Source organism: Nicotiana attenuata, chromosome 3, assembly GCF_001879085.1.
Source record: "Nicotiana attenuata strain UT chromosome 3, NIATTr2, whole genome shotgun sequence".
NCBI lineage: Eukaryota > Viridiplantae > Streptophyta > Magnoliopsida > Solanales > Solanaceae > Nicotiana > Nicotiana attenuata.
Genome location: NC_031991.1, coordinates 71,732,085 through 71,746,579, shown reverse-complemented (window position 1 = coordinate 71,746,579; position 14,495 = coordinate 71,732,085).

Sequence of the window (14,495 nt, the reverse complement as noted above, 5' to 3'; positions counted from 1 at the left end):
ATGTTATTTGAATATGCTTCACCTGAATAATTTAGACCCTCTTAAGTTCATTTAGCCTAATGTGTTGGTACCTGAATGTCTATATTTACTGTTTGACATGAGCTTGCTTCTCTACTCTGTTCTGGATTCCTATAATGACTGACTCGCATCTGTAATATGTTTTAATATATGTTGAGACCTTCACTATTAACTATGACTGGCTCCCCTGCTATTATGTCACTCAGCATGTCTTTGGTTTGCTTGACTCTATATCCTTAGTGATTATTTAGGACCTCTAGAGTAGCTATCTTAATCTGTGTTTCCTTATAATGTTTGATACTGTCTGTCTTAGTGATAAATTGGCATGTCTAATTCTCGTGTTGTGATGGATATTCAGCATAATTTGGACCCTTAGGCTTTAAACCCTTCAAGTTAGTGCTCTACTTAGACTCGTTTGGTATTATGCACCTTTGTATGCTAATCTTGTAATCTTAGGAAAAAAACTTGTTTCTCATCTAACTCTCTCAATGTGTTTTCTGCCAATATGTTACTTCTTGTTAAGTGTTGAACCTGTAATAGCAACCTGCCACTAAGTCTTGTGGACCCTCTTAACTAGCATGTTCTGTGTTTTAGACAACTTTGTTATGTCTGCTTTCTAAAATACAAGTGTATCTCTTCAGATTCTGTCCCTTAACCATTGTTCTCTCAGTCTCATTTGTTACCTACACTATTCTGAATCCATCACTCTTGGCCGGCTGAAAGCCAAGGCCACTAAGACTCTCACTATTGACCTCCCTAGTGTGAGTACTGCTCCGGGTCCATTGACCCTTGTGAACTCTGACACACTAGGATTTGAGGTTCTTTGGTCACTCTCTTTACTACTGAGACTTGATCTATCTCTAACACTCAGTTCTTTCCTCATTCTATCTACTGAATCTGCACACTAGGTTGTTTAAGTGATTTTTGTGTAATTCAATGTTTGGGTCTTATGGCCAATCTGTGGCTGTTTGGTTTGGCTTGAGTTCCTCTATGGTTTCTGGGTTGTACTGATGAATATAGTCCCATATTGGGATCTGGGTATGCTATTTGTGAATAAATTGTTTGTCGAAGGCCAGGCAATACTAGGTATCTCCTTTTGGGCTTACTGTAGGCCTATTATTATCTTTCGTGTAATATTTGTGCTTATATTTAGCATTTGGTTTGTAATTATTTTGTAATAAATACTTGGGGTGTTAGTAAAATCGGGGAAATGGGCATACTCTAGTGAATGCATGGGTAGAAAATATGCCTATAGGGTTCGTATGATCTACTTGTTATTTTATCCAACCTGCCCTATATGCTATTCAATTTCCATGAACACTGGTAGAAATCATGCCATTAGGAGAATCACACACTCACACAACTTGTCTACTATCAAAGCATAAGTGCTTTATTTATTCCTATGTCTACTGCTATATGTTACTAGACATCATGCTTATAGGAAGCAAATGTCAATAAACATTCCTTCAATTTGTATAACTGCAGCATATCCATTAGATACTATGCCTATAGGACTATACTAGCTTATGTTCTACCGATCTTCATCTAGAAATCATGTCTATAAGACTTTAATAGGTTAATTTGCTATTGTTATCAACTTCTCACCTAGAAAGCATGCCTATAGGGGCTAAGTATAAAAAAATCAGTTTCAATCGTCAATCGTTAGAAATCCTGCGTATAGGGTATTACCACTCGCTTTAAAGTGTTAATGTTAAACTTTCAAATGTTGTTTCATTGCTTAGCCATGCCACTATTAGAAAGCATGCCCATAGGATCAAACACAAGTAATCTTGAGTATTTCCAATGGTTATCACTGCCCCCACTACGTAAATCACTTAGAGATCATGGCTATAGGTTTAATAACTTGTAACCTGTAATCTCAAATAATCAGCATGCAATACCAAATACTCCTAAACTGTATAGTTGTTTGGAGATCATGTCTATAAGTTTAAAGTGGCGCCTCGCATCTGAACTGCCCGCACGTTTGAATCCAAGGTCACATAGAAACCATATCCATAGGGCTTAATGGCTTTAATTTGCCTCAATTCTGAAACTATCTAACGCCTAATGTGAGAATCAGTTTGCGTGCATTTGTTGTCGAAGTGTGGAGGCTAACTTAAGCCCTTAATTGCCTTTACGTGAAGTCTTACGTGTTTTGTATGTCGCCTAGTTTTATCATTTTGAGCAGCCTAAATAAAGTCTAGAACCACCCTAAATAGAGGTTCAACGCCTCCTGGACCATATGCATGGGACGGGTAGTGCACGCAAGGGTACGACTTAGAATTGAATTAGAGCGCTTTTAGGTAAACAACTTTAACATAGTAATCGGGTAGCAAGAGATGATAGTCTGTGCCTGCTAAATAATTTGAGTAACTCCCTACCTCAAGGGAGTTGCGAAGTATTATTTATGTTGCACGGGGTGATCCTTTAGGCTAAAAAACTTAGGCCCCCCCCCCCTTCTTCTTTATTCATTTAGTCATCTAATATAGATCGTTATAGTTATATCCTTGTAATCCTTATTTCTCATTGTGTTATAATAAATTTCTTTGACGTTTATTCTCTTTATTTATCTTGTCTAATTATAGTCCATATAGTCTTATGTTTGGCCGGGACCTACAGTTGTGGACCTCGAAGAATGCCTAACACCTTCTCTTTGAGGTAATTTGAGCCCTTACCCGATCTTTGGTGGCGTTGACTAGTCAAACAGAGTTATCTGCATAGTAGGTGCCCTAACGCACCTTAAAAATCGTTAGGTGGCGACTCTTCTTCTTTTAGCACTCTATCTCCCATCTAAAAGAGTTGTCACAACGTCAAAAACTGCTTTCGCGAGAAAATGAGGCGTGATACCATGGCAACTCTACTGGGGATTTTACACTTAGGATTTACCATAATGAACTTGGTTTATGTGGATTATTTTCTTTGTTATAAAATGCACGTCCCTTCCCTTCTCCACCTTTATTATAACATGCACATTCCTTCCCCGTTCACCATTATTTGCTATGATTGCTCTTCGTTTTGTTTAAAGATTGCCATATCATGCCTCTCACATCTCTACTCCCTAACTTGCTTTATTACACTCTCGCATATATTCCACGAAATAACTTCTTCCTTTGTCTTTCTTTTTATGTTTTTCATGTTTTACCTTAATACTGCTTTTACATATTTATCATGCAAATATTTGTCAACGTGTTATTATCTCTGCATAAAGCATGCTCCACATCATACTCCACTCGTGCCAATTATCAACATAGCGGCGCTTGATGAGTGTCCACGCTCTTCCAAAATTACCTTTTTAAATCGAAAAGGCTTATTTGCGGTAGACTAGTCGATCAGCGGTGCAATCGATGGTCCCATGCCTTTCCCTCTCAAGTTGTCCACTTGAGAGTACCAGTCTAGGCCATTCTAGAAACCTTACTCCAATATCAAATGTACATGCATCATGTTAAACCTATTACGGGTTAGAACGTTGTTAGCATAATAGCCCGCTAAGATAAGCCTTGTCCAAAGTCTGACGGATTTCCACAATCCCAATGGACACTATCATATTACATGCATTACTTGGAGAAAATGTGTCAATATGTTGATCATTATTGTGTAAGTGGTCTTCCCTATTTCGATAGTATTAGTGCTAGTATGGTACCCTTTTTTCCTTAGTTTGCTATAGCCGCGTGTCTTGTTCTGTTACTACTTACCTTCGGTAATTCCGTAGTTTGCTGGCAAGACTTCGTCATATTCTCGTGTGCTGCCTTGGACTTATCTGTCTAAATATACTATCTTGATATTACTTGTTATCGGTACTATCTTGCTATTCTTTGTTGTTATCTCCGATTTAGTTTTCTAACTATTTGTCTTGCTATCACTTGCTATCAGGGCCTCATTCACCTTCTTTAGCCGAGGGTCATTCGGAAATAGTCTCCCTACCCTGGAAGGTAGGGGTAAGGCTGCATACATCCTACCCTCCCCAGACCCCACTTGGTGGGATTATACTGGGTAGTTGTTGTTGTTATTGGTCGAATCTGGAGGGGGAAAGGGCTAACCTTGTTTGTTTGCAGAAAATGAAGCACGAAGTCCCCGGGTTCGGCATGGTCCAAAACATCCCACCTCTGCTACTTGAGTGGTGGAAAAATCTCACGCCTTGCGACAAGAATCATATGAGAAGGGTCCTTGGTAGTTTTCCGTCTTCCGCTTTGGCGACATAGAAATGACTCATCTCCTAGAAGAAATAGGAGGCTTAGCTAAGCTACCATGGGATAGTCCAGGGTTATTAGTGCCAGAGAACCGTACCCCTCGCGGTTTTCTAAAAATGCTAGGTTTCAAGAAAAATGATGAGTTGCTTTGTTTGAAGAAGTCATACATCCCATTTGAATTCCTCTATGAGCTTTACGGGTACAGTAAGTCATATCGTCTTAATCATGAGGAACTCGCCATTAATTCTTTGGGTTGGATGCCGTCGAGTTTATGTATTTATCGTCTGCTTCTTGGGGTTGTTGATATTTCCAATGAAAGGGGGAAGGATCCATACTCGTCTAGCTATGGTCGCCGAGACTTTGACGGAAGGCATCGAGGGACAAACCTATACTATCATCCCCATGATCTTAGCTGAAATGTACCGCGCTCTAGATCGGTACAAACAAGGATTCGGGCACTTCGAAGGTTGTAATCTGTTACTGCAAGTCTGGTTATTGGAACATTTTCTGAGGTTAGAATATCTCCAAGAGCTTCTGCGAAGACCGTTGAATGACTACATATCTTACCATCACCCAAAGAAAATGACATTTATCCCAAACATGTTTGCATAACCTGGAAATTACTGTGAGTTGGGTGCGTTTATTCAGCAATCTGACAGACGAGCAGGTACATTGGATGTTTGAATGGTTTCCTAGCAGTGAGTTCATCATCAGGTCAAGAGAGACTACTCATCTGGTACTGATCGGGTTGAGGGATATCTATCCTTATGCTCCTATAAGGATAATGAGACAAGCGGGAAGAAAACAGGTTATACCTCGGGTTTCCAACATGGTCCAGTACAAAGCAGATTTTAAAAGGGATGTCATTCCATTCAAGTTTGAGTCACAACATATGTGGAACCAGAAGGTCATTATGGAAAAGGATACTATTGAGCCAGACAGGTATCATGCCGGTCATGTGTACTTCTACTGTTATACCCCAATTTTTCATACGTGAGAGTACGTCGTAAGTCATTGATGTAAGCTCGAAAATGAGATTATATTTGGAAGCAAATAAAGTAAGTTAATCATGTTACCTTGGAGGTTAAAAATATTTAAGATCATGAATAACAAGTACCAAGAGGGTTGGAAATCTTAGAAGCTAAACAAATTGAAGAAAATAAGTTTTGTCGAAAGTCGACAAGTTTGGAATGTTATAACATGTACTTTGGGGTGAGACTAGGGTTCTTAACATGATAAGGAGGTTATTCTATGAGTTATTTTAGTCGTATGATATTCATTTTCTACATTTTGAAGGCAAGCAAGTTGTGGAACAAGAGTTAGCAAAGGTCATCACAAGTTGCATTTATAATGTGCTGAAATTTAGGTCAAATGTAGATGCGCTTTTCTCCCAATATACTTGGAATCAATGGATGATCTACATATCAAATTAAATATCTATGAGTCTAGTTTCTAACGTATTAAACTGTTCATTGATACGACATCGGAGTAGAGAGATATAGGCATATTTGCGAGACTGCACAAGCTGCTAGGTGACAAGTAGGTGTGTCACCTACTTGGTTAAATGATAGCCCAAAAATAGGAAATTTCGGGTCGGCCAAAGAGCCCATTTAGAGGGTTATCTCCTGCAACATAACCCTCATTATATATCACAAATAACCAGACCTAAACCCCTGCAAAATTCCTCCCAAAAATTATCCACAAACCCTTATCGATTTTCCCTCTCTTTCAAGTTCTAATTGGGGGTAAAACCTAGAGTTTGAATAACCAAGGGAAGGGCTGAGTTATCCAACAAGTAAGGTGAGTTTACTGCTCTTTTTCATACATTTATTCTGCTGTGAATTCATGGTAATTCGTTCTATACATGTAAGAACTCATGGGACGGTGATCGGAAGCCGTGAGTTCGAGTTATTCACTTGTAGCGGACTGTTTTGTGTTGCTGTTGGGCTGCGTGTTTTACTATTGTTTTGTGGAGTTTTGGAGGAGGAAGGACGTGGAAAAACACCATATAGATGTAGGGTTGTGGGCTGGTAGTTCTTCGTAACATTTTCGGGTCGTTTGACACGACTACGGTGGTCGTCGTATGTATGAAGTGATTAGGTTGTGCGTGGACTATTTTGGGAGGCTCAATATGATTATTATTGATGTTGTTTGGGCTGTTTGGTGATTGTTTGGAATTGTGTGGAGTCATATATATAGGGGAGGTGTTGTCCGTTTCATCGTAAAATAGGCTGTGGTCGATACATAATAGTTATGACGCTTGAATGATAACTAGAGTATCGTTTCTCTTATTGTAGACTAAGGAATCGTGAAAATTGCATAGCTTGAGATTGGGGCAGTATATACAAGGTATGTTAAGGCTCTTACTTCTTTCTTTTGGCATAATCTAAAGTGACATGAACATAAACGGTATGCTATTTCATAACGGATCTACTCCTAGCAACTAAGATTGTCCATGTTGTTCTTTCCTTATAAAGTTATTCTAATCAAGTATGTATGATCCTTGAATCTTACTGAGGTTCATATTGAGGGTATGGATGTCTATAATGTTAATCTAAGGTGCAACGACCTTAAGTCACTCAGAAAGGTTTAGAATGTGATTCCATGAGTCTAGCATGCATTATATATAGTATCTATTTTACTCTACCGAGCCGCGCTATAGTCGGCCGGGTACGGCACCTATTGTGCAACCACTGATCAGTTGGGTTTACCGAGCTCCACGTGGCCGGGTATGATTCTACCGAGCCTTATGATGGCCGTGTACGTTTTTACCGAGTCCTCTTTGAGGCCGGGTACGATATGACGACGATGATGCCCACAGAGGCGTATGTTTTTAAAAGTTTATGTATATATTGTATTATGCATTTCATGTCAGTAGCCCCCAGAGGTACTCAGATGTTACAGGTTGTATCTCCTCTATCTCTCTTTACATTACTGTTCTGGTTTATGCTTTCCTGCCTTACATACTCGATACTTTATTCGTACTGACATCCCTTTTGCCTGGGGACGCTGCGTTTCATGCCCGCAGGTCCCGATAGACAGGTTGACATTCCTCCTAGTAGGCTATCAGCTCAGCAAAGGTGTTGGTGTACTCCACTTGCTCCGGAGTTGCCTATTTGGTCAGTATGCTTTGGATATGTATTGATTGGTATGGCGGGGCCCTGTCCCGACCTTTATGATTTTATGTACTCTTAGAGGCTTGTAGACAGATGTCAGGTTTATGGATACTTGTATGGCCTTGTCGGCCTATGTTTTGAGTTTACAAATGGTCATGTAGGCCTTATAGGCCCGTATGTCACATGTATAAGTTTGTATATCATGTTGGGTCATCATATGTTGAGTATTCCCTTATGTTTTATTCTTGCTATCTCATGAAGGGTTTTCTAGCTCATTTACCCATGATAGTATGATAAGAAAGATATGTTATGTTGGTACTCGGTTGAGTAAGGCACCGGGTGCCCGTCGCGGCCCTTCGGTTTGGGTCGTGACATCTACCCATCATGGCTGGTAGGCGATATAGTAGGAGACGTCAAGCCGAGAATTAATCTAAAAAATAGGATCATAGATGACGCTGCTGAAGCACAGGTCAAGTATAGGGGGTTACACAAAAGGGTCTTCGAGTCTGAAGCTAGGCATCTGGAACAACACAAAGTGTATATGGAAGCAATCAACGAATTGAGGGAAATTGCCACTAAGTCAAAAGAGAGATTGGAATATTTGGAACAAGGGTTGATGGAGCTTGAGGGAAAGATGAGGAAGAGGCTTTCAGATGGTCAAAACACGGATGGCAGTGAAGGAGGGCACCTAGCAAAGGCTTACCTATTGTCGGATATGCGCGACGTGGGGAACCTGATTGATGGAGTCAAGAGAACCAAGCACGGGGAAGGTCCTTCTGGGACCAAGTAGATTAGGAAATGATGTTTTTTACTGCTTTCTAGCTTAGTTTTAGATTTCGATTGTAATAAGGCTAAATGCCATTAGTAACTTTCTTATTATTGTCGATTTAGTAAGGATTTGATTCATTTTCGCATTAATGAAATGACGCAATTATTGGCATCAATTTTCTCCAAGTCTATGTGTCGCTTAGGCCTACCTCGGGCACAATGAGGTCCCCCAAATTAGGACGTGAATTATTACGTGATTTTGCAAAACATATTTAATATTGCAAGCATTCTTTCAATATCCCCTACTAACTTGGTTACCTTTTTGTTTTTCTTTCTTTTGATTATTCCCACTCCCCAAGGTTAGTTCGTGCATACTGGCATCATCACATATCACACAAGATCTAGAGGTCCTCCACCTCCTCCTCCACCAAGTGATCCTAAAGGCAGAAGCAAAGGGAAAGGAAGAATGGATGATTTAAGCGGTATCAGAAAAGACAACGCTACTATTGCAGAAAATGTTAAAACTTCAAATGGTCGAAGTACTCCATCACAGAATGAACTGGTCTTACGCCTGGAATAGAAAATCTTGGAGCTACAAGGAGAACTTGAGCAGGTCCGGAACTCGGCAAACCTTTCACTCACCCTAAACTCCCTGATACTAACCAACAAAAATCCAAATACCCAAAACCCAGCACCACCCCAAAACACACAGAACCAAAATACACTGCCAAATCCTCCCGCACCACATCAATACCCCATACCTCCTCAGAACCATAACCCTCCACCGTTACCTACTCCTCAACAACACCATCATCATCCAACTCATTACCCACAAACCACCACTTATCACACTCCCCAAAATGCACCAGAACCTGCTCCTGATCCCCAAAACTCAAACAATGACCACCCTTATGCCCAGATTCCCGGAGTTCATCAAAGCAATCCCATATATGTAGAAACTTTACCCCATACCCCACAACAAGCCCTATATATACTAGAATCAACCGAGAAAGACCTTCTCATCAAGAACATGGCGGAGGAACTCAAGAAGATCACTGGCCGAGTTCAGAGTGTCGAATGTGGTAAGGGCATTGAAGGTTTGAACTACGATGATTTGTGCATTCAACCAGATTGGAGCTGCTGAAGGATTACAAACCTACCAAGTTCGAAATGTTCGATAGGACTGGTGATCTGAAGGTACATCTAAGGACATACTGTGACAAACTTGTGGGAGTGGGCAAAGATGAACGAATCCGTATGAAGCTGTTCATGAGAAGCCTCACAGGAGATGCTTTGTCTTGGTACATCAGTTAGATCCCGAAGAAGTGGGTTAATTGGTGAGCATGGCGTCAGACTTCATGGATCGATTCATGTTCAACATAGAAAATGCATCGGACGTTTTCTACATTCAAAATCTCAAGAAGAAACCAACAAAAACTTTCCGCGAGTATGCTACTCGGTGGAGATCTGAAGCTGCAAAGGTAAGGCCAGCGCTTGAAGAAGAACAAATGAATAAGTTCTTCGTTAGAGCTCAAGACCCGCAGTGCTATGAAAGGCTGACGGTTATTGAAAACCATAAATTCTCTGACATCATCAAGTTGGGAGAAATAGTAGAAGAAGGAATTAAGAGTGGAATAGTGACGAATTTCGAAGCACTGCAGACCACAAATAAAGCCTTGCAATCAGGAGGTATCTCGAAGAAGAAAGAGGTAGGTGCTGTGATGGTAGCCCAAGGTCCAAAGTCTCCTCTCACATACCAAACACCTCCGCCCACATACTAGCCTTCACCCCCCAGATACCAACAACCTGTTGCCACCTACCACGCCTATAATACCCAACCCGCATATTATCACTCACCACCACCCGCCCGCCAAAATTACTGAAAACCAAGACCAAACTTTGACCGCAGACCACCCAGACACTACACTCCAATTGTTGAACCCATAGACCAACTGTATGAGAGACTGAAGGCTGCTGGTTATGTCACTCCCATTCCGGCCTTTGCTATGGAAAATTCTTCTCAATGGATTAATCAAAATAAGACATGTGCCTATCACTCAAGCATGACGGGTCATACCATTTATGAGTGTTGCACACTAAAAGACAAGATCTAGACATTAATCGACACTAAGGTCATACAAGAAAATAAGCTGCATCTAAGCCACCTGTCATCGAGACTGGCCCTGACGACCTTTGGAGAACAGTACAAACAAGAGAATACTCTATGGCAGACCATTTGAACAAAACTCCCGCTCAGATATCCATCTTGTCACTGCTGCAAAACTCTGAGACACATAGGAATGCCTTGATGAAAGCGCTGAGTGAAGCTTATGTACCCACAAACATCACTAGTGGGGAAATGGCCAACATGGTTGGGCAGGTACTGGATAGCCACAAAATCACCTTTCATGAAGACGAGCTGCCGCCAGAAGGACTAATTCACAACAGAGCACTACATATCACAGTGCAATTTGAGGATAAGTTCATCGTTAGGGTCCTGATAGATGGGGGTTCAAGTCTCAATATATGTCCACTAACTACTCTGAAGAGGTTAGGTAAAGGCCTATACGAGATACGAGCAGGAAGCATGAATGTTAAGGCGTTTTATGGATCTCAAAGAGCCACAATCGCAAAAATCAACCTCAGCCTACAGATGGGCCCAACCTGGTTTGATGTTGAGTTTCAAGTGCTGGATATATCTGCTACCTATAATCTATTATTTGGACGACCTTGGATACATGCCGCTGGGGCAGTGGCCTCTACTATGCATCAGGCTGTGAAGTTTGAATTGAAACATCAGGAGGTGATCATCCATGGGGATGGGAGTAATCCCATTTATACCAATCAGATTGTTCCAGTCAACGAGAATATGAAGAAGTTAGGTGGAGAAACATACCATCGCATTGAGCGTGTCAACGCAATTGAAAAGGACAAATCGTGGAGTAACAAGATAGATAGCATACTGCTATGGACAGGGCATGAACCTTGCAAAGGTCTCGGTAAAAATCTCCAAGGGATCACCAAACCAGTACAACCGAAGCGTCATGGTACAACTTTCGGGCTTAGGTATAAATATACTTGGAACGAGTACTAGAATTGGTAGTTGCTTTTGCACCGTCCTTATTATCCGCTGGAACAACCGGCACCACATTTGCACCAGACATTTCATAAAGCTAACATGATGTGGGGGTCTGAGGAAGACGATAGTTGAGGAGGGTAAGGAGAAAGACCTTACCATTCACACCATTGAGAAATGAGTTGTTCACAAGAATTGGACCGAAGCACCATCCCGGGCCCGTCGAGTTCCTGGGTAGCCTAGCAATTAGCATCAATTATTTATAAAGCAATTTTGAGCATCTTAGACATTTTCAATATTTTATTTTGAACGTATTTTGTTTTGAAATAATTTCTCGAGTCATCAAGCCGTACTTGTTGACGTTTTCAAGATTTTGTTAATGCATCGCTATTTTTAGTATTTATTATTATTCTTTACATTTTCTCTCTACAACATATTATTATTACCTATCCCGATGAACCTACGACTGTGACATGTAATGAGACAATGCAATATAAGGATAGTGATTCAGAGGATATGGATATAATACCTAAGGAAATTGTCAGAGAAGCGGAAAACTTTGAAAATAAGCCTAAGTCTAATTTAGACGAGACTGAGACAGTTAACTTAGGGGTTTCCAAAATAGTCAAGGAAACACGCATAAGTATTCACCTATCACCGTCAGAGAAGGAAGAGTACACCAGATTCCTAAAAGAGTATGAAGATATCTTTGTATGGTCCTACGACGATATGACTAGTTTGAGTACATCCATAGTGGCCCACAAGCTACCCACTAATCCCACGTGTCCACCGGTAAAGCAGAAGCTCAGAAAGTTTAAGTCGGACATGAGTTTGAAGATAAAAAAGGAAGTCACCAAGCAAATCAAAGCCAAGGTTCTTAGAGTTGTCGAATACCCGACCTGGCTGGCCAATATTGTGCCGGTTCCGAAGAAAGATGAGAAAGTCAGAGTATGTGTTGATTACCGAGATTTAAACAGGGCGAGTCCCAAAGATGATTTTCCATTGCCCAATATACACATACTGATCGACAACTGTGCCAAGCATGAAGTGGATTGCTTCGCGGGGTATCATCAAATCTGGATGGATGAAGAGGATGCCGAAAGGACAGCCTTTATCACGCCATGGGGGAGGTACTGCTATAAAATGATGCCATTTGGTTTGAAGAATGCTGGATCCACTTACATGAGAGCCATGACAATCATTTTCCACGACATGATACACAAGGAAATAGAGGTGTACGTGGATGATGTCATCACCAAATCCAGAAGAAGCACAGAAGCAAACTTGAGGAAATTCTTTGATCGACTTCGAAGGTACAATCTGAAACCGAATCCTGCAAAGTGTGCCTTCGGAATCCCTGCCGGATAATTTCTAGGATTCATCGTCGGTCACCGAGGGGTTGAATTAGACCCGTCAAAGGTCAAAGCTATCCAGGACTTGCCGCCTCCGAAGAATAAGAAAGATGTGATGAGCTTTTTAAAGCGTCTCAACTACATCAGCCGTTTCATAGCACAATCAACTGTGATCTGTCAGCCGATCTTCAAAATGCTGAAGAAAGATGTTGCAACAATTTGGACTGAAGAATGCCAAAAAGCCTTCGACAAAATCAAGTAGTATTTATCTAACCACCTGTTCTGGTCCCACCAGAACCGGGAAGACCTTTGCTGCTTTATTTGTCCATACTAGAGTGGCCTTTTGGTTGCGTTCTGGGACAACATAATGAGAGTGGAAGAAATGAGCAGGCAATATATTATCTGCGTAAGAAATTCACACCTTACGAAGCCCGATACTCTTTGCTGGAGCGCACCTGTTGCGCTTTAACATGGATAGCTTAAAAGTTGAGGCATTATTTCTATGCATACACCACACATCTCATATCAAGTATGGAACCGCTGAAATACATCTTCTAGAAACCATGCCTACGGGAAAGTTAGCAAAATGGCAGATATTGCTAAGTTAGTTCGACATCATCTATGTAACTCAGAAGGCGGTCAAAGGGCAAGCGTTGGCAGATCATTTGGCAGAAAAGCCTGTAGGCAGAGAATACGAACCATTGAAAACGTATTTTCCCGACGAGGAGGTATCATTTGTAGGAGAAGATATCAACGAGGTATACGATGGTTGGAGAATGTTCTTCGACGGAGCTACAAACTTCAAAGGAGTGGGTATCGGAGCTTTCTTAGTATCAGAAACCGGCCAACGCTATACGATATCTGCAAAACTTAGGTTTCCATATACCAACAATCTGGCAGAATATGAGACTTGCATCTTGGGACTCAGGTTGGCCATTAGCATGAATATTCAGGAATTGCTGGTAATTGGAGATTCCGATCTTTTGGTGCACCAGGTTTTAGGAGAATGGGCTACCAAGAACACCAAGATATTGCCATATATGTACTATGTACAAGAGCCAATCAAGAGATTTACCAAGATAGAATTCAAACATGTTCTGAGGGTTCAGAACGAGCTTGCAGATGCATTGGCCACTTTATCTTCCACGATACAACATCCAGACAAGAATTTCATCGTTCCTATCCCAATAGGAATTCATAAGCAGCCAGCTTATTGTGCCCATGTTGAAGAAGAAATTGATGGAAATACATGGTTCCGCGACATCAAGGAATACTTGGCAAAGGGAGAGTATCCGGAGCACGCAACTCATACTCAGAAGCGCACACTCCGAAGGTTAGCCAATCATTTCTTTCAAAGCGGAGGAATTATGTACGGAAAGACTCCAGACCTGGGATTATTATGGTGTGTCGACGCCAAGGAAGCATCCAGATTGCTCGAGGAAATACATGCCGAAACCTGCGGACCGCACATGAATGACTTTGTCTTAGCCAAGAAAATACTAAAAGCAGGATATTTCTGGATGACTATGGAAACAGATTGCATCAAGTAAGTTCAGAAGTGACACCAATGCCAGATACATGCTGATGTGATACGAGTACCACCCAATAAACTCAATACAACAAGTGAACCTTGGCCTTTCTCCGCTTGGGGCATGGATGTCATCGATCCAATCGAACCCACTGCTTCAAATAGGCATAGGTTCATTCTGGTGGCCATAAACTATTTCACAAAATGGGTCGAGGCCGCATCTTACAAAGTTGTAACTAAGAAGGTCGTCGTAGATTTTGTTCGGGATCGCATTGTTTGTCGGTTTGAAGTGCCAGAGTCAATCATCACCGACAACGCCGCCAATCTCAATAGTGATCTAATGAAAGCCATGTGTGAAACTTTCAAGATTAGGCATAAGAATTCCAGCGCATACAGGCCGTAAATGAACAGAGCTGTAGAAGCTGCCAACAAGAACATCAAGAAGATACA